The sequence below is a fragment of the Diadema antillarum genome, unplaced genomic scaffold (assembly GCF_040938485.1).
Source record: "Diadema antillarum isolate AM-2024a unplaced genomic scaffold, OU_Dant_1.0 seq00002318_RagTag, whole genome shotgun sequence".
NCBI lineage: Eukaryota > Metazoa > Echinodermata > Echinoidea > Diadematoida > Diadematidae > Diadema > Diadema antillarum.
In genome coordinates this window covers 48,648-70,259 of record NW_027272940.1, presented here as the reverse complement: position 1 = coordinate 70,259, position 21,612 = coordinate 48,648, and the positions used below count along the sequence as shown (strand labels likewise).

The following is a 21,612-nucleotide window of genomic DNA, read 5'->3' as shown; positions in this document are numbered from 1 at the left end:
TACATTACATTTGAATATGTGGAAGAGTGTATATAGAATGTCTTGTAATCTGCCTGAATCGACCATTTGAATGATACCTGCTGTAAAGAGTGTGCAGATTCTAATGGCCACCTGGGCCCTGTCTTATAAAGCCTTCAAATCAATCACAAGTCCCCAAATCAATCGCAACTTGCATTGCAGCTCACAAGAAACTTGTGATTGATTTCTATCACAAGTCTTTATAAGACAGGCCCCTGGCATCACATTTATCACTTGAATGTTAGGGTAGTAGAGTTTACATGTATCAGAGCAAGGCTGACAGTATGAATAGAATTTCACTGCATTTTTTATAGGTAAGCTGATGCTACAATCAGGAGGGAGATATGCTGCAAGCTCTCACAAGCTTCTTATAAATGAATTTTGATGTGGTGGTGGACCCTTGGGATGTACTCAGATAGGTAAAAAACTTAAGACAGTGTGGTAAAGCAATCCTGTCAAGAATTGTATGCATATGAACAATCTCTGTGCTGTATGAGAATGACTTTCAAAGTAGTCCTTACCAGTGCTCTTGGCTTGACACAGTGTGATTTTCAGTATCAAAGATCTTGTCATAATCTTTTTATGAAAATAAAGAGGAAAAAATATTGTACAGTACACATGTACATGTATTCGCCAATGTGTTGTCATTTTTGCAAAGACATATCGATGAAAACATTTGACACATAGGACTATCTGCCGCATACTTTCACTGTCTCTATAACTTTATCATTGACTGGCATTCATAATACAGCATGTCAATGTTTGTAGTAATGATATAAGCAACTAGAAAAAAAATAACAGCACAGCAAACAAAATTAAAAATCAACGATGAAGTAACACCGACAAAAATCTCAGCAGGGCTGTCAGAATGGAGATGCTTCATTCATTTCATTTCTGATGTGTATGAATTTCAGAGTTTGTGAACACTTATTTTTTTTCACCATGAATTTTCTAGCAATAAAAGTAAGTACTGTACACAAGATTTAAGGCTTTCATTTCTCTTGAAAGGAAAGTGATACTTGAAATAATTAGAAAAAAAAAAACAAATCATTTATAGCAATCAAGAAATCAGTAATGCATTCAACATCTTGAATTTGCATTTGCAAATTAATGCTACGGATTTTAGTCTTTTTACTATCACTTGCATATCAGCACAATCCTGTCACGGTTTGTCATGTACATTTATATGTGTGTATACATGTGCAACACAGTTATTTGAGAGTCACATTTTAACTAGGAATGTCACTATGGTGACTGGTATACTTCTGCTACGTGCGTATCATTCTATTTTCCAAGTAGGTCTACAGTACATCTTGACAATGTAAGATGATAGTTTCACATTATTGGCAAGAAATTGAAATGACATGTTTGAAGGTTTGATGGGCGAAGACATAAAAATGTTGATATAGATACATTTATGTGTATATATATTTCAAAGAGAGATGGATCACTAGAAAAAGGAATTGAAAATGATACTATGGTTAAAACATTGAACCTGACTACAAGGACCACCTGTCTATAATGACTTCATTTCACGTAGATGTTGTATTCCTTGAGTGGTCGTATCAAACAGGTCTAACTGTATTGGTTATAACGAGGAATTTGGTCCCAACTTCATCATTATATTGAGTCAACCTCCAGCTAACTCCTGAATATAAATACTTTTCTATGATGTATGCGCATATAAATGTATACACATATCCATATCCACCCATACACATATGCTGAAATTGTCCAATTTCCCAATGATAAATAAGCCTTGTGTTTACCTCACCAGCTTTCAGCTATATATGTAGATATTATACACACACACACACACACACACACACACACACACACACACACACACACACTATATATATATATATATATATATATGTATGTGTGCGTGCGTGTGTGTATTTCTGTGTGTATATATGCCTGTTTGTCGGTTGGAATGTTCATTGTAATTAGGAAACAATTATTATTTTCTTGAAGAACCAACTTTTTAATACAGAGCTTTTACACGTGTGGCAGGATTTTGGAAGTTTGCAAAATTTAGAAGATGGGAATATGAATCACATGATATTCAATAGTGTTTTCACATTTTTCTTCAGAATTAAGATACTATACTAAATGAAAATCTTCATATGAAAAATGTTTATCGACTTTACCGTTATTTTATGAAAAAAAGGCATAGAACGATCGCATGCCCATGGTATTTTCAAAAAGCAAGGTTATGCAGTGGGAGAATCGAGTATGTTTGGAGGATTTGTAATGTAATTTTGAAAAGCGGAAGATAAAGTTGATAGTGGGTATCTACCACACGTCATCAGGCTAATCAGGCCATTTGGGTGAAATTATACGGAAAAGCGGTTAGGTTTTGTGACATAATAATCTTCGAGAAAGACTTATGAGTACTTTGTAATTGATTTAGAGCAGTCATATGACTTGGAAGTACGAGATGGACAGAGTAATTTTTCTTTTTTTCACCAATAGTAATCCAAGATTTTACTCAGATCAAGAGTTACGACTCGTGTTCCAAAGCTTTATAGGGAATTCCAGTTTAAACTTCTTCATGGGACACTTTACACAGAAGTTCATGTGCTGAAATTTGGGTTTGTTACGGATTATCTTTGTTCCTTTTGCAATCAAAGCGTTGATACAGTTTGTAATTGCATGTATTTAGAGATTGTATCAAAGTGCATGACAGGAATTGTGGCAAATTATTATCCAGAAACTGAGTTTAGTGGAATTGGAAAATTTTTGTTGGGAAGTTATTTACACAGCTATATCAGGGAGTTAGTTAAAAATTAAAGAATCGAACGCAATAATATTAATGATTATATATGTTTTATATTTAGCGGGATCAGAAGGGGAATTTGCAAATTTTAATGACGTATAACGAAATATTTGATACGGAGTGCAAAGGAAAGAAAAAGAGGAACTATGGGAATGCATCTGCTATAGAGGTAATGTAAGGTGATGATATAATGTAAAAGATTTTTTTGCGTTTTCTTTAGTTGTATTTGGAAGTAAGTCGTTGTTTTGGTGTTGCTTTTTATGTTTTATCTTTCCATCATTTTCAGTTGTTATTGTGTTTATTTGTTTCTGGGTGTTAAAGAGGGTACAAAAATCTACATTTTCAGTGAGACCATCTGTGTTTTAACGTGCTGATAAATCAGTTGATATGACAGTTACGGAAACGAATTTATGAAAGGATGTATGTGTCGTTGTTGTTGCTTTTCCACCCAGAATGATGTATAGTTTTTTTTTAGCATTGTCATTTGTATCTATTAATGGTACCATTGGGAGCAGTTATAAAAAAAAAATGTTCGAGATATCACATTTGATGCATATGTCTAGGTCAGTTGTAGCACAAAACATCCTACCATATATACAAATTTCGTATTATAAAGCCTAAAATATAAGGAGATATCACTATTTTTCCCCACTGAACCATGACGGTTTAGTCGAAAGAAACATTCTTATTATAACTACTGTTCACATTTTGTATATTTAACAATACTATTGACTATATACTGATTCAAATTTTTCTTTTACAACTATTTTGTAGCACTAAAGCTGGATTTTGGTTTCACGACACGATTTCGCGTCTTTCCCGGGCGTCTTTACATCGGTTCTTCAATGCATGTGTTTTACCCGGCACAACCCAAAATCATCCCACGTGACCGACACCCACGAGTCATGCAGCCTACTATAGTTCAACATTGAAAATAGGTCCATGAGTCATTGGGGCAGCCCACGAGTCACACAGTCCATGAACTCGACACTACCCAAATAAGGCCCATGAATCCGACAGTAGGCAAGCATGAAAATGGACTGACAATGATTGATTGATTTACTCTATTGTCCACAGAGGAAATTTTGGTACATTGGATATTACAACAAATTATATAAACATGAAATATATCAAGTATATATGACTAGTAATACACACGAAGACTTTACACAAACGTGCGTTCCTTATTAGTACATGATTTTAAATTACCATTCGGACTCAGACAGTGCCCCCTTTAAATCTCCCCCCCCCTCCATTTAAAGGTCTCCCAAATTATGGAACTTTTCAACGAATTTCAAAGAATTTCGGTGAACACCTGAACACATTTTTTTTTGCATGTTACCGACAACGATTTAAAGAACTTTACTTTAAAACAATGATCAAGTCACCAACGCCTGTATAGCGAGTGCAAAAGAACATGATTATTTTGTTGTCTGTTGTAACTGCATTGCAAATAGCGATATGATTACCCTGTTATGACCAGTGGTGAACAGCTATACGCAGCTTTAAGAAGATGATCTCTGATCCTGTAATCACGCGGCGGCAAACACTAGGGTGAGGTCATTGGTTTACAGTCATCCTTATAGGGCTTGTTGTGACAAATAAGTTTTTTTTTTCCTATTCCCGGAATATAACCGAATCAAAACATATTGACAAAAACATCGATTGCTGATGTATGAGCGTGAAAATGAGTTTTATATAATCATATAGGTCTACACACACACACACACACACACACACACACACACACACACACACACACACACACACACACACACAACACACACACACAACACACACACACACACACACACACACACACACACACACACACTGTTTCTTGAGTGATTGGGCCCCAAAAGAGTAGCAACAACAACATATCACTGCTTACACACATCCACGCAAAGAATAACCACACACAAATAGATAAAGGTCTTGTAATGTTATGTTGTCGATCGGTTGTTCTTTTGTTGTTCAGGACACGTTGTTGTTGCTGTCGCCGTCCTTGTTTTCGCTGGGCTTGTATTGTTTGGGGTGAGGTTTTTTTTTAAAAAAAAAATCTTTCCTTAGTATCGTTTTTGGTTGGGGTGGGGGTAGCGTTTTAGTACATCAGACGAACATCATAAATGCGAGTTTTATCCTTGTCTGCACTACGTTCAACGGGAGAGCGCGAAATTCACTTCTCATTGTCTCAATACACACAGATGACATGCATGGCAGACAACACCGAAGTTGAGATAATCTCTTGACGCAAAGGCGTCCCATAATCTCTAGTCTAAATCAAAATAATTTTGTTACTATTTCATGGAGCTTTTTTGTTTATATCTCTCATAAAATACAATTCTGCAGCATGTCTAAAGTGGCTCTCAATAAAGTTATTAAGATCAACCTAACAAAATAGGTTTCACATATCTGACATACGATAAAATTATTGTGAATGCATTTTTATTATACTTTAATCTCCTTGTCATTTTACCCGTCTAGGCCTATAATAGACTAAACTTTCCTTACTAAATTACTGAACTTTCAACCGCAGAATCATAAACGGAAATTATCATTCCCTTCAAACATTTTTATAATTCGACATAAATCCCCACGGCATAAGACTTTTACGGTACGATCACATTCTTACTTTCTTTGTAGTACATTGTTTAGGAATATTATCATTCCTGACTTACGGTGGATTTCGCCATTACTTTATTTATATTACATGGGTGTTTATAACGCAGTCATCCCACGAGACCGACACCCACGAGTCGCACTGTATACAGCCCACGAGTTCGACACTGAAAAAAGGTCCATGAGTCATACAGACCACGAGTCATACAGCCCATCAGTTCAACATTAGGCAAATAAGGCCCGTGAGTTTGACACTGGGTAAAAACAGCCCACGAGGGTTCGACATTACGGGGCCGCTGTGTCGGTCCCGTGGACGTTGCAGTTGACTCGTGGGCTGTGGTTCGGTGGTGTCAAACTCGTGACGTGCACCTGCGACCGTCCACTTGCAAGTTGAGCAGTAATAATTCCATCTAATTACTCTATTAAGCCCAAGGGTTGGGGAGCACATTGTACCCCCTACGAGATTTTCATTTGCTACCCCTTCGCCCTTAATCAAATTTCAATCAAATTTGGTGACGTTTCCTAAAGTCTTATTACGAGCATTTTGATATATAATTTAGTTTTATTTGATATTGCTGGTTGCCATGGCAACCATAACTGACAACCATGTCGGTCAGATTTTGCATCTTTTTTTCTGTTCCAATTTCAAGTAACAATATTACAGTGTATGAAATGGATGTTTCTTGGCTGAAATTTGCTGAAGAAGCAAAATGTGAAGTAATTATGGTCCTGAAATGTTTTTCTTATTATTTCTTTTGTTTTTATGTGACAAAGGGATAAAAACAATCCTATAGAGATAATTGAAAGTATTTTCCAAAGATTGCCCTTATATTTTGTGTCAATTTGATTCATTCACTCAAGTTATGCCTGCAATATCAATAGTTTATCATATTAACAATCTGCAAACTAAAAATTCCAATATTATGCAAATATGAAATGTGATAACTATATACATGTACCTATTCCAAACATTTCATCACAGGCACAGGTCTCATTATACATAATGTATTTCTTTATGTTGTTATAAATAGCGCCCCCATGTGGTGACCTTGAGAAATTTCAACCATAACAAATAATAAGATTTCACTTGCTTATCATTCGTGGCATATCTGAAAATGATTGGTCTACCATAAAAGACATATATACTGGGGATAAAGAAATTATACCAAAAAAAAAAAAATTAATGTTTTTATATTTCTTTATATTTTGGTAAAGAGCGCCCTCTATGGGTAACCTTGAGAAACTTAAAATGTACGGTCATGTAGAGTATGAGCTCTATAAATACCCACGTGCCAAATATGACGATGATACAACAAAATAATAATAAGAAAGGTACATGGGGGGGGGGGGCACAATGTGCCCCCCCCCCCCCCTTGGGCCTTGGAAGGGTCAAAATAGCTTGGGCTTAATAGAGCTAAACTACTCTAGTAAAACATTAAACTAGTGGAAATTCCTGCAATGTTCTTCATCAAAGTCACTCAGAACCAACTTTCCATTCTGTGAAAACTGCAAGAAGTCACACAAAATACTGACCAAAATACCAATCAAAATGTTTACAATCTTCATTCTCTCATCACGTGACAGCGGCGTCACCTTCACAACATGTATATTCGCCAATTCCTCCTTGATGAGAGTCACCACGTATATAACACAAAACTGTGACTAACAAACAAAACAAAATAAGCCACAAAAAAGTAACACTTAGTAAGTAAAACAAGCTTCTCCGTCTTTTATTTTGCATCAGAGAACATTCTTGAAGATGGAGGACGTCGATTTGCGTCCCATTTATACCTGGAACTATCAAAATATTATAGAATGAGGTATTAGCCCATTAATTGGACGGTGGTTATCGTAATTGATAATAAACCGCTGGAATCTTGGCTTTGGAATTGACGCTGTTGATACCTGTCTGTTCCTCAAGTTTCATGTTTTTTATTATATTGTTGATTGGTTTAATCCCCATTGCGTTTGACAATACCAACACCCATTTATTATTATCATTATCATTATTATTATTATTATTATTATTATTATTATTATTATTATTATTATTATTATTATTATGATTACAACTACTACTACTACTACTACTATTACTACTACTACTACTACTACTACTACACTATTACTACTACAGTTGTCATGAATAGGTATTATTAGTCATGCGGCATTGCTGAAGGACAATGCGATTACACACACAAACACACACAAGAACAATATAAGTTCAAAGTGCGGTTCCAATAGTTATTATTATCAATGTAGGCCTATTTCGTAGTATATACTGAATGACTTGGAGGATGAGACCACTTGAACAGTCAATAAGTTTGCTGACGATACCAAGCTCTCCAACTCAGTTGCAGCAGATCAAGATAGACAACACTGACTACAAGAAGCCTTAGATAAACTTACAGAGTGGTCGGACACATGGAAAATGACGTTCAATGTCGAAAAGTGTTCTGTAATGCATTGTGGTCATGACGTCACAATCCCCAACATGAGTAGGCCTACCAAATTAACGGAAAAACACTGAGGAAGTGTACAACAGAAGAAAATGACTTGGGGGTTTGGATAAGAGATGACTTAAAAGTTGCGAAACAATGTGCATGCAGAAGCAACCAAGAAAGCAAACCGAACGCTTACCATGGTAAAACGCAGAAGTCCAGAAATAACCATGCAGCTTTATAAGTTGCTGATTAGGCCCCATCTTGACTACTGTATTCAGGTGTGGCGACCACACCTCAAAAAGAACATTAAACTGTTAGAAGGTGTGCAGAAAAGAACTACATATACCAAACTTATCCCGAGCATTAGACATCTCCCATATGAAGACTCCAGAAACTCCACCTCACCGTATTTGGCATTAGAAGATAGACGAAGAAGAGCAGACCTTATTCAAACCTATACAGAATCTTCAACGACATACTGTAAACATGATTATATTCGCGGCACGAAATTTTCGCGAATTGGAGCCGACAGCCTTTTTCGTGGCATGAAATTTTCGCGAATCGCCACTGGCGTTCACAGCATATAGCGTAGATAAGACATTTCGTGTGCATTTTAATTTCGCGAATCTTTGCGCTCGCGAAATTCGCGAAATTAAAATGCGCGCGAACATTCCTTGTTTTACAGTAGGCAGAATCAACCCAACAGAAATCTTCCAACTTGCTACACACCAGAGCTCAAGAAGACACCAACTCAAAATTTAGAAGCAACATTTGAGAGTCGACGTCAGGAAGTACTCGTTCAGCCAAAGGGTCATCCAAGATTGGCATAATATTCCTCCTTCAGCAGTATATGCAACATCACTCAACAGTTTTAAAACAGAGCTACGGTCATTTCTGCGTTACTAAGGGCGAATTATTATAGCCCCCTCACCCTTGCCGACTACATTCTACATGGTACACTCCCAAGATGGATGTGGGGCGCTTCAGTAAGTTCAATGTATCTAAGAAACAACACACACATAATATTTCTCATGGTATATATATTGGCCATAATTCGCGTCAACATTTCTTGTGCTTATCGACGCTGATGACACACCCTCGGCCTACACAAGGTTAACTCAAAGTCATTGATGTTACCCATCTATAGACCCAACCAGAAAAACAATATAAAAGAAAACTAAGTGGTATGTGTCAGAATATGTAAGTAAGCTCAATGGGGTAGATTTATAAAGACTATATATGAAGCAGATGACAGATCGTGAAAGACATGACTTTTAGCTGATCTCAAGTGCCGTTTTTTTTTTTTTTTTTGGGGGGGGGGGGGGATGGGGGAGTTCTCTATCATGGATGTGCGTTCAACGAAATTACCTTACCGGTATTTAGATAAGAAGAAGAAGAAGAAGAAGAAGAAGAAGAAGAAGAAGAAGAAGAAGAAGAAGAGGAAGAAGAAGAATATAAGGAGAAGAAGAAGGAGGAGGAGAAAAAGAAGAAGAAAAAGAAAAACAGAAAGAAAGAAAGAAACTAAGAAAGAAAGAAAGAATATCCGTCATGTTTCATAAAAAATTCTGTATAAAATGTATAGACCTAAAGACGAACACAAGATGTAGTGCTGTTTTTTATGAAAATAGGTCTACGACATCATGACACCATAAGACCGTTTTACAAAAAAACAAAAACAAATACAAAACGAAAGTCAAAATAATACTGATTTGCTTCCTTATCTGAGGAAGAACTTTATTTCTGCATTTTAAGTAAATAAAAAACAATAATTGACTTATCACATATTTTTTTAATAAAGAGTTCAATAACTGCAGAAAGAAATGCATGTAAGGAGGTACTGAAATGATAAAACTTAACATGAAAATGCATTAAGATGAGTTTGTATTGTACACAAGGGAACATACTGCACTTTCGTTCAAAAGATGGAACAACATATTTTAGATTTGACTCCATCATTTTTTGGTATTTGACAGTCTACAGTTGCTCCTCCCCCCCCCCCCCATGAAAATATACAGGGGGGGGGGGTCAAACATAATAATTTTGTCCTCAAATAATTTTCGAGAAACGGAAACATTTTCTTTTTTGTTCTGATTGAAAATTGTCCAAATATTTCACGAAAGTGTGCATCAGATCGTTGAAATTCAATTCCGAAAATGAAAAATCTCCCTGTCGTGGGAATGGGAAAACGCCTCTTTATACTTTAGTGCACTTTGGAGATTGACAAAATTCTGAATATTTCATTAAGAGTGCGCACCAGATCTGTCACTTTCAGCAAATGGGAGGGGATATTCCTTCCCCTGCTCGGTTCCTATCCTGATATTTAGTACACGTCTTTGATTGACAATTTCCCCAAATGATCCATCAGAAATGTCTCACTTTTGAAGTGTTTTACAGTATACCCCTGTCGAAGTTAGAAGGTATGATAAAGTGATACCCATAGAATAAGAGAATATATTGAAAATATTGTAACTCGTATAGTGGTAGAAAAATTAAGCAGTGATACTCGATCTCTAGTAGTTGTATGTCACGATTGTTAGGTCGTATGGTTCATACGATTAGTTAACTTAGCTTGCCAATTTGTATATCACTGTATATATGTTTAGTAGGTATAGACTATTTTATATACATCATTGTAATATATCACAAACATGTATTCTTGATATTGTAATGACCATATCTTGTATGTATGTGTTGTACTCTCATACTCGGAATGGGGTCGGAAGAGTCGAATAAAATCTAATCTAATCTAATCTAATAAGAACATCGGAAATGATGTACCTATTTCTTTTTCGAAAATGAGTTGGTTAATGAATATTCAATGTGTTTTTGACATGACAAGAATTAAACTTCAATTACACCTGTACTTTGGTAGTGTGGTTACTAGTACAATTTCCATGACTTTGCAACAGTGAGCAATAGCGGGCTCACTCAATGCAGATCAAAGGGCTGCGATGTGTCACGTGGATTCAATCGAATGACGTCACACCGTACCTTTACAAATCAACAAGGAAGAAGGAAGAAAATCCGAAGTTAGAGAGCAACCTGAGCGACCAACAGCACTAATCAAAATTGTTTTTTTTAATATTATACGGACTCTCATGCGCACCTCCAACGGTGTCCCTATTTTTGCCTGTGAGAGCGAAATTTCTTCAAATCTATTTGGTAAGTGTATGAATAATTGTTGATCTGTGGGATGATTTTGTTGGGCAGGGGCAGGCCAGTCCAGCCGTACATGCACACACGATTTTCTATCGCAGGCCATCATCCCATGTCCCATCCCCCATAGCCAAAGTAGCGGGCGCGGGTAGAGCCGCCCAGTGCAGTACGTGGTGAAAATCTAGGGGCTCACGTATTGTGCTTCATCTATCTATTAATTATTTGTAGTACAATGTACATTGACTGGTAAATGGGTTTTGAAATCAGTGTGCCCTGTGCTGTTAGACCACCATTCCTGTGTATCTGCAAAACACTAAGTCACCCCAAGTGCAAGATTTATGTCTGGACATGAAAGCCAAGGCTAGAGAAGAGATTACGTTTATAGTCTAGTCTGCATGTACTGCTCTGCATGCTGGCTATGCAGATTTTACGTGGAGTATAGTGTAGAGATATGAGTGTGTGATATGTATGTGTGTGTGTGTGTGTGTAATGTGTTTAAATGCGTATATGGCATGCCATGGTGGAAATACAACTTATTGTACTAAGTTCTTCCTCAATGAGCTTGTTCCATATACACTGAGTTGTTATGTTATTGTTACCCTGAGCTGAGTGTATTGCAGTGTAAAATGTTGATGCAAGCTAGTGCATGCAAGCAAGTTGATACAAAATTTGTCGCAAACCCCACAATCATGACAATGGCACAAAGTGAACATACACAATACATTTTGTAATATTGCAATCACAAAAGCTCATGGTACAAGTGTCACAAACTAATTTGATATTGTCATTGACAAAAAACAACAACAACATGCAGTAACAGCAAATATCTTGAAAACACTATGAAGGTCTAAACTCCAATGGCTCCTATACCGACATAGTCTAAAGTGATGTACTGGTACGTAGTTGCAAATTGAAGAAGTGAGCATATTGAAGTGGTTTTGGTTAAGGGTTTTAGAACCTGTCTGGCACCATTTCATATTTGCTTGCAATATATCGAAAGAGTCTACAAAGAAACTTAATTGGCTGACGCGATTTGCCGGGATGATGAGTCATTTTGGGAGTATTTTGAGGAAAATAAAAGTCGGAAAACCGACTTTTATTCCAGAAGGATCCAGACTAACTCGGTCTCGGGGAAAACTCGACCCTATTTCAGACAATTTACACGCAGTTCGTGATCGCCATATTCTACTGTATAGTACTAAACGAGGCTTAACTGAACAAACAGGAAAGTGCGTGCTAATCCTGTACCAAACAAATGGACAGCGCGCGGTACTCAAGCCTATACACACATCACCTCAGTTGCTGAGAGGCGCTGTCTTTGAAGTTTTTGTTGTTGTTTATCAAGCGTCTTTGATTGTTTTTGGAGGTGCTTGATAGGCGTACACTAATTTTGCATGCATGCCAAAGAGGTTTTTTGATGCGCGCGTTTGAACAACTCGGACCATTACTGCGAGTAGCCAGAACGTGAAGTGCTAGTTTATACAGGCCGCTCCCATAGTACAACACTGTACAATCCGGAGGGACAACCGATACAACTCGGCCCGCCGTCAAAGCAAGGCCAAGTTATCCCCGAGTCTGAGTTTAGCCTGACCCCGTTCGGGTAAGTTCTGAGACTGAACCTTTTTGGTTAATATTTCACATTTTCGTCGTTACCCATCAAAAATCTTGTTATTACAGTGTTATTCCACACATTTCCTAGGCATACATTCACATTTGGGAGCGAAATTTGACAAATTTTGCAGGCGTACCAGAACTATGTTTTGGCTTTAACATGGCAGCTTGCAGACTGACATACATCAGTGGTAAGGATATTGATCTGGTTCCTACAGCTGTATCCAGTCCTTTAGGTAACACGCTCTATTTTTTTTTTTTTTTTTTGATTTTTTTGACATTTACTTTGTGCAAAAAAAAAAAAAACAAACAGACCTCTCTTTATTGTAGCTTTAGATGCTACACTTTCTGGATATTGGAATATCAGAGGACCCCCACCCCCCCTTTTTTTTTGAAAAAGGAAAACCTGGGGTTCCCGTCTAGCTATTTTGAATATGGATAGTCTTCACACACGTCCTAGTTGTGTAACACTGTGTGAAACAGGTGTGCATCCTCTGTACTTTACTTCCTGTGAGAGGAAAATATAGAACTCTGACTGATCAGAGCCTATTATGAGGCCAATGTCCTGGATGGAATAACCTACATGATCAACAACAAAAGTAGTGTTTGTTACTGAAGTATGACTGTAGTTATATAATTGCTGTGGTATTGCTGGGTAGAATAAAATATTACATGTTGACTTGACAAAATGAAATATGTTGACAAGTAGATTGGTACTTCAGTGCTTCAGTATAATAGACCGGTTTGGTTTTGGTGCTGTTTTTATGTTAATGTTTATTTTAGTTATAACTGGGGGACTTCAGTGTGCCTAACAATGATTGATTTTACACTGGCATAGCAATGCACCTGCCTCATTGCATACCCCATTGAATCACACCCCCCCCCCCCCATTATGGCCGACCTATAAAAGTTACATTGTTTTCAAACCGAATACATGTAAGTCTATAATGAGCACATTCATCGGTAGCTATCTACATGATTCAATAAGTCAAGACAAGTACTAGAAATAATACAGAATGTAGATAGCATTTTTTTGTACAATATTCTATTTCATGAATGAATGTGTACTGCTGCTGATCAATGAGGTCACTGTTGTGAAACAAACATTGCAAATACAATATAGAAGAGTCCTGTCCTGGTTGATACAAAAGCATGTGATTGTGAAGATTATGTTGGACTACAGAAGTTCTTCAGCAGCTTACACAGAACATTCTGCCCCTATATTACAGCGCTGGTATATATGCAACCTTCAAGTACAATTATTCTACTTATATGGGCATGCCGCGGTACTCATGCCATTGGTTGGATTTTTTTTTAGCAGAAGACCTGTTCTTTCCAATGTATGGTGTACTGTACAACATCGATATGCAGTATTTTGCCATTCCGTTATAACATGATTCATTATATGACATGAATTGATGGAAATTATGATATTTCATATGACCTGTCATAACTCCCCCATGTCAGGATGGATTTTCATGCAAGAAGTACTGATGGATTCATAATTTTCTGATTAATATGATGGCACACAATGCAAGGGGCCTACCTCTGCACATGAACAGTATGTTTGGTTGTCTGAAGTTTGCTTAAGTTTTGTTTGTTTGTTTGTTTGTTTTACTTACTGTAAAACGAGGAATGTTCGTGTGCATCTTAATTTCGTGAATTTCGCGAGAGCCAAGATTATCGAAATTAAAATGCATGTGAAAGTTCTTGTCTACACTATACACATTGAATGTTAGAGGCAACTCGTGAAAATTTCATGCTGCGAAGAAGGCCGTCGGCCCCAATTCGCGAAAATTTCATGCCGTGAAAATATTGTGTTTTACAGTATTCTGTGCTTCCAGCACTGCTTTGAAGGAGGGATTTCAAAGACTGAGCAAGCTGTCAGAATGCAACAGGGGTCAAGAAAGGTTTCATAATTTTTTTGGTGGTAAGCAAAGATTTTGCATATAGGCCTAATGCTTGTCATAAAAGAGGAGCTGTGATTTGAGGTAATCTAGTACCTCCTTTGTTTTAATACTACATAGTTCATGATAGGAAAGTGCTAATTGGTTGGTGCTGAAGCTGAACAGTGATGAACGAGACCACTGTGGGTGATTTTTGGTTTTTCGGACAAGAACGGCATTAGGAAGTGGTATCAGCAAGTTCGCATGACCTGTCGCGGTTTGTGCTTCAGCAGAACCACGTACATTACAAACCCCTTCACTGATGCTACTATGAAGTGATTATGATTCATTTCAGTGCTTGTCATGTGCTCTCTGTGCATTTTATGGTCTTTCTTAAAGCATAGACACATATGGACATGTGCAATGTCAATGCCAAGGGCCTCTGGTAAGAGTATGTATTTATGTGTTTGCATTTGTATTATGTGTCACTTGGATCTGAAAAATATGATAAATCTGATGATATGGTAAAGTTGATAATATGGCTTGTGATCGTGAATTGAATCAGAACTTGTGTAAATATAAACAGTTCTAAATCGTAAGATGACTCAACTTCATTAAGTGCAACCATTTCATGAGTCTTGAACTCAGAAACCAAATTTAATGTTATTGAAGAAAGTTAGTCATTTGAGGATTTATGTGTGTGTGTGCATGTTTACAAATGTGTGTTTAAAGATGCATGACATTGTATCAACACCTAATGATACATAATGTAGGTAATGCATGGCCTTTCATGGCAATTCAAATGTTCATGAAAGTATGCAAAGTGAAACTGTAAGCTTTTCGGAGGCTGTGTTTTATGTGCCACATGGAATCATAATCGAATATAATTCAGAATACTGTAATACGTCATGAGAAGCTGCGTTTTCCCCTCTGTTTTCAGCAAACTATCCTTCAGAGCCCAGAGGACAGGCATGTGTGTCATGCAATATGCCGGTATATATAATGCAAATCTCTGATGATAAACATTGACATATGATCTGAATTTTTTCTGGTTATTTATTTTTTTTCATGGAAGAGTTGCATTCTTGCAAAAGTGGCCATTTTTTCCCCTTATAAGCATCCTTAACTTGAATTCCTATAGTACTGTCTGAATCTAGCATTTATTTCTTAATATGATTTGAAATAGACTTAAAATATTTCAATTAATTCCCTAGAACTAAAGATAGCCGCATGGCTAGGGATCCTGATTTTATTCAGGAGTATCAGTAAGAAGTACCATGGGCAATGAGGAAGTGTAATGTGCCATTTATTGATTATTCTTTTGAAATATTTTGGGTAGGCCTGCTCTGAACTCTAGCATAAGTTTAATATCAAAGTTAAGAAGCTGCCTTCTACATGTGTTCCATTCCCTGTAAAAGAAAAGAAAAAAAAAAAAACACACCAAAGTCAATATTCAATGTCCTGAGACAACTGTGCAAAGGCGTAGTCTGGTAGCATCAGTTCTCAGTAACCTGTCATGGCATGAGTGCCATGAGAGAACTTTCCCTCATGGAGGTTTACATGTCGTCTCTAGGGTATCAAGACCTCATAAATCTCAGTTGGTATGTATTCTTAAACATCCTTACTCAATAAAGAAAAAAAAAATTAAGAAATGAAATTTATTAAAAATACTTTGTGAGTTTTAAAACATTGCAATTATTGATGTGATCCTAAACATTGTTTATACAACGTACATTATTTGGCATCAACATTGATGTTATTTTGCAAAAATGTTGCAAAAATTAAAAAGTTTGCCCTCCTCAAAATTCATAATTTGTGAGATATGAAGTCTTGTCACTCCAGGGTGACAAGTAGTATACAAATGATGCACAGGTCTGAGTGCGTTAAGTGGAATTATGTGCAGAAGGTAACTATGGAATGCTTAAATTAGACTAAATTCCATCGTTACCGCATGCACACTATTCCAGGTGATGCACAAAAAGGCATGCGTTTTAAATATGTTTTATCGGGAGGACATTTTTTTTTTTTTTTTTTTGCCAGAAGTCCCATTTTAGTTCAAGTAACGTAATGGCAGGTCTGTTGGATTTATTTCGTTTTGGCTTGCCATAGACATCATGTTTTTTTTACTGGACAAAATTTACTGGCTTCATGCTTTTTTACTCAACAAATTTACTGATGCATGGATAGCTTACTTTACTGAGTATGTGAATGCTTGCTTTAGTGCACTGACTCTTGCTATAGTGCATGATAACCATGTTTACAGTGGCTATCATCAGTGAGGCAACATGAAGCCATTAAAAAAAAAATCAACATCAACTCTCGACCAATCAGATCACAGGATCTTCTCTACTAGTTCTATAATAAGAATTGATGAATGGACTCTGATATCTAGTTTTATCATTGTACGAGGTTTGCTCAGCCCGGATATCCCAGCTCCCTCAGAGGAAATGCTTCCATTGCACAGATTCCTTACAACAGCACATGCAAATATAATGCCCATGGATGGTGATTGGGGCCCTGTTTTATGAAGAGTGTATATGATTATATAGTTGATTTCTATGGTGCAAGTCTATGGCAGCCTGTGTGGTAAGGAAATTTATAATCGCTTCTATCTTTTGATAAACGGAGCCGTGATGTTAAATGACCAATGGCTACATAGCAGCCCTTGTAGGCATAATAAAATGATTGAATGCAATAATTTAATAAACACATAATTTAAAACAGAAATGATTTAACCCAGTTACCTGAGAAGTTTGACACATTCGCACACAAAGAATGAGCAGTTTTTACATTGTGATGCAGAAGTCGGTGCTAATCGCCCTTGCTCACTCTTATTAACAAACCCACCCCCCCCCCCCCCCAAAAAAAAAAAAAAATTGCTTGGCTGCAAGCAGACCACATTATATCTCAGAAGTGCGCATGCCTGAACAATGACTGGAGCATGACCTTGGTCACCCTCACCGGGCCTAATGCGGGCGAATTGACTCATGAGGGGGGAAAAAAGGTCTGATATGTTTTTTTTTTCCGCTTGCCGTGAACACAAACTGCATGAGATGAGGCAGATTATCACGAGGTATGACTTGAACTTGAAGAATGGTATCATGAATTGATTCAATTTTATGAAGAATTTGGGACATAGGGTACATTTATCTAAAAATTTTCGGAGGTAGAATCACGATCCTGAATGGGTTTGAGGCATTTTCGGGGGTTAAATAAACGCAACCGTGTTTTAATGCAAACACGATTAGAAATGTCGATTTGAAACGTCAATGTTCTAAGGGCGTTTTGAAATGTAGTTTGGTGGTACGCAGTTGACCTTTACTTCTCGGGTTGAACGGCGCAAAGCAGCTGTGCAGTGACAACACTAGAATCGCGATTGCATGATGGTTAGATAAGTGCTGCACCCCGAGAATCGTGTTTCGAACCACGTTTGCAAATGAAAGGTCAAACATCAAGGTCAAAGGTTGATGACCTGTACATGAGAGTAACATTTTTAAAGGACAAGTTCACCTTCATAAACATAAGGATTGAGAGAATGCAGCAATATTTAGAAAGCTGTCACATGAGAAGACTCTGCAGTGTATGAATGTGTCACAACAACAATATAAGGAAAATATAAAGAGAATTTCGCAGAGTATTTTCACATGCATCCTCTTTTAACGAAAAAAGTGAAAATTAGTACTGACGCATATTTGTAGTAGTCTCCTCATCCAGAGACAAAAATTTAAAAAATTCATAACTTTTGAGCCAATTTTCCTCAAACTTTCACTGATTGTGCATTTTCTCAATCCTTATGTTTATGAAGGTGAACTTGTCCTTTAAGCTGTCACACTCTGTTTAATGTAAAATCAGAGATTTTCACATGCATCCAACTTTAGTGAATTTTGCGAGGAGCCAATTTGCGAAAGTTCACACAAAAGGTTTTGTTTACACAATGCATTGAATGCCTGTACAATTGCACAATGTAATTTGCTGGCAATTCACATATAAGTTTCACAAAAAGGTCATTGGCTGCACTTTGCAAAAGTTTCATGGCGTGAATGTTTCTGGTTTTACAGTATATGTGTTCAATGGTAGTAATTTATTTTTAGGGCAGGATCAGTATTCAAAAATGCTATTTGACTTCACAGAAAAAACAAGTTGCTGACTGGACTGCAAGGGTGAATATGAGCAGCAGCTACACTTGTATTATATCTTCATGAGTGGTTAAGATGGAATGACTGGAAATTTATTCAATCAATTCTTTGGATTTTTATGTTATCCCCAATATATTGAGACAACTAACCTTATGTCGCTCAAACCAGTTTTGTTCTCAAAGATGGTAATATGAAGTGTTTATGTGACAAGTAATATAGGCCTACAGGCATTGTCTTGAAAGGTACAGTATACAATGCTTGTAACTGTTAAAGTTTGAAATTGGTTTTCCTTCTTTCAACTTGTGTTATGTCTCTTGGTGGTTTGAAAAATAAAAGTAATATCCATGTATTCCACTTTAAAGTTAAGTTATTAGAGGTTTCGTATGAAGTCTGAAAGTGAACAATTTCCACTCCCTGTTGATTTCATAAAAGCTTATAATGGTCTGCATACTGGTTGGTGATTAGTCATAATAGTGTCACGTGACTGACTAATGTAGCAAGGATGGAAATTATTATATTGAGAGCAGTGACATCATATCAGGTGAGCAACATATGTACATCATAGTGTTTTTAAAACTCCAGAATGTGCCCGACTGCCGAGGCTGCCAAGGCAAGAATGATATGATTTGTATGAAAATGTACACCATGTGATAACAAATATTGCCTTGTCTATCATTGTGATATAAGACCTACAGTGTAACAGTCCCTTGGGAGATATTTTCCCCCTCAATTCAATATTCTCCCTCAGCACTTCATGCTTTGGGTGAAATGTAATCTCTTTGGAAAAGTTTACCTACAGCAGGGATGTCGAGTGTTACAAGTACACCTCAAAATAAAAAAGCAAAATCTGTAGGATTCTAGCTGAAAAAAAGTTATTTGTCATTTGTGCTCTTTCTGCAACACATGGCCAACACGATTGATACTGTGTATTGGATATTTATATGTACAACGTACACAAGCATGACCCCTGAAAGCTGCAGCAGAACCCCCATTTCCTGGTCTTCCCTGATACCCCTGTTTATGATTCTAATCTTGGCTGTTTATTGTAGCTAGACATGCTGAAATTTGGCATGTTTTAGTATTTGAAAGCAAAGGGGGTGGTGGGGGCTGGGGGCTGGGGAGGTTTAATGACAGAGGCATGATATGTTGTACTTGGAATAGTTGGTGTATCAACTATGATTCAAATTCTTGGTTTAAAAAAAGAGTCTAACATATTATAATCATATATCCAGGAAACCATACATATACTGTACACATTACCACACCATCAGGTTCTGACAAGATCAGTTATATACTATTGTCAGTCTGCTTTTACATCATGTTTATAAGAGTATTATGCTCTATAAAGCCAATAACAAAGAGCAAGTTGCACACACAGATATGAGTAGATAGGGCTACAGTTGAGGCAGTCATCACAACTATCACAGTGTGCTCATGAAAGAAGGTGTACAAATCACAATTTGATAACTGTCTCTTTTGTCAGTGCCAGAAAGATATGAGTATCATGTCCCTATTGGTTAAAAACTGCCTAGGTCTGGTCTCTTTTCTATTGTAAGCCCATGCAGTGTATTTCTGATACATCATAACACGGTTGTTACCAAATTACCAGCCAAATGTTATGCCTATCTAGTGACGTAGAATGTACAAGCATGCATTATTACTGAGCAGTATTGTAGCCATACCTGCAATCTTCCTCACTCCCTCCCATGTTCACCATGCAGCATTGTTAATTTGCAGAAAAAAAAAAAGTTCCTAATTTCAAATGTATGATTTCTCAGAAAATAACACTTCATTGATTTGAAATACAGACAATGTAAGGGTTTTAGCTATGCAGCCTTCATATTACAACAGAAAGTGATGAATTATTTTAGAGTAGAACTATTTCTGGCCATGAATGAGTTGCTTGACCTTCAACAAAGATGATTATTGCCCTTCTGGTGTTGTTGTTTTTGTTGTTTTTAAAGTTCACTGCCTATTTGTTGGCAATGGAAAAAACATTGCAGTCAACAACACCTGAAATCTAATGCTAGCATAATGAACAACGTCCGTATCATAGTGTCAGAAATATCTACCTGCTAAATCTTCATTACACCACGTCAAATGTGTTATGTATAATGCTGATGGGATAAGCATACTGTAACTTGATTGTTCTTGTGACGGTATTTTTTTAGCTGAGGTCTGTAAATACAATGTCACCAGCAGCCAGTGTGTGTGGCTTTGTATACCCTACATAAACAAGACATTTTTACTGAACTATTAGAAAAAGTATCATGTGACACTATGATATTCCACAAGCAGAAACAGCAAAAACTTTGTACTGTAAGCTTCATTCTGAAATTGTTCTTTTCTCAGAATGAAGAATATGTTCTTGGTTTCTCTATGATCCCACAGAAGTTCAATCTACATTGCATATTTTCTTGGTATTTTCATTCTTGCAAAGAGAGATCTAGAGAGAGGAATTGATGGTTATTGAAAGATTGCAATATTTTCATTTGAATAAATTTTGAAAGAAAAATAGGATGGGCAGTGTGGTAAAGAATTTTGAGAATGCAAATCATTTTTAATCATGCTATGAGAGACCATTGAAAAGTAGAGAGAAAAAGAGAAATAAACATGAAAGGCATAAAGATATGGGAAGCCATGGTGTGTTTTCTTTTAGTGCTTGCTCTTGGGTACATCAAGCTACTGCTAAAGGCCGTTGCCTAATGGATCCTATTCTTGATACCAGGGGTTGTTTACCGCAGTGCGGCTGCCAAGATAGTGATGAATGTGATTCCCCAGCCATTCAGTGAGAGGAACTAAATTTGATGCAAAGAGTCAACAGGAAAAGAAGCATTAATAGCAGGCTGTGAATTCCCTTACCATGTCATTCTACACCCCCCCCCCCCCACACCCTCCCTTGCTGGAATGGAATAAGAACCACCCCCCCCCCCCCCCCCCAACACACTCACCTACACATG

At 37.0% G+C, this 21,612-nt stretch overlaps 1 long non-coding RNA gene across 1 annotated transcript in view; it reads left to right on the top strand.

The window, feature by feature from the left end:
* Positions 1–10,886: 10,886 nt before the first annotated feature.
* LOC139714569 (uncharacterized) overlaps positions 10,887–21,612 on the top strand; it is a 37,251-nt gene continuing 26,525 nt past the window's right edge. The window contains exon 1 of the long non-coding RNA XR_011709720.1: positions 10,887–11,025. This is a non-coding gene — a long non-coding RNA (uncharacterized lncRNA). The remainder of the gene's footprint in view (positions 11,026–21,612) is intronic.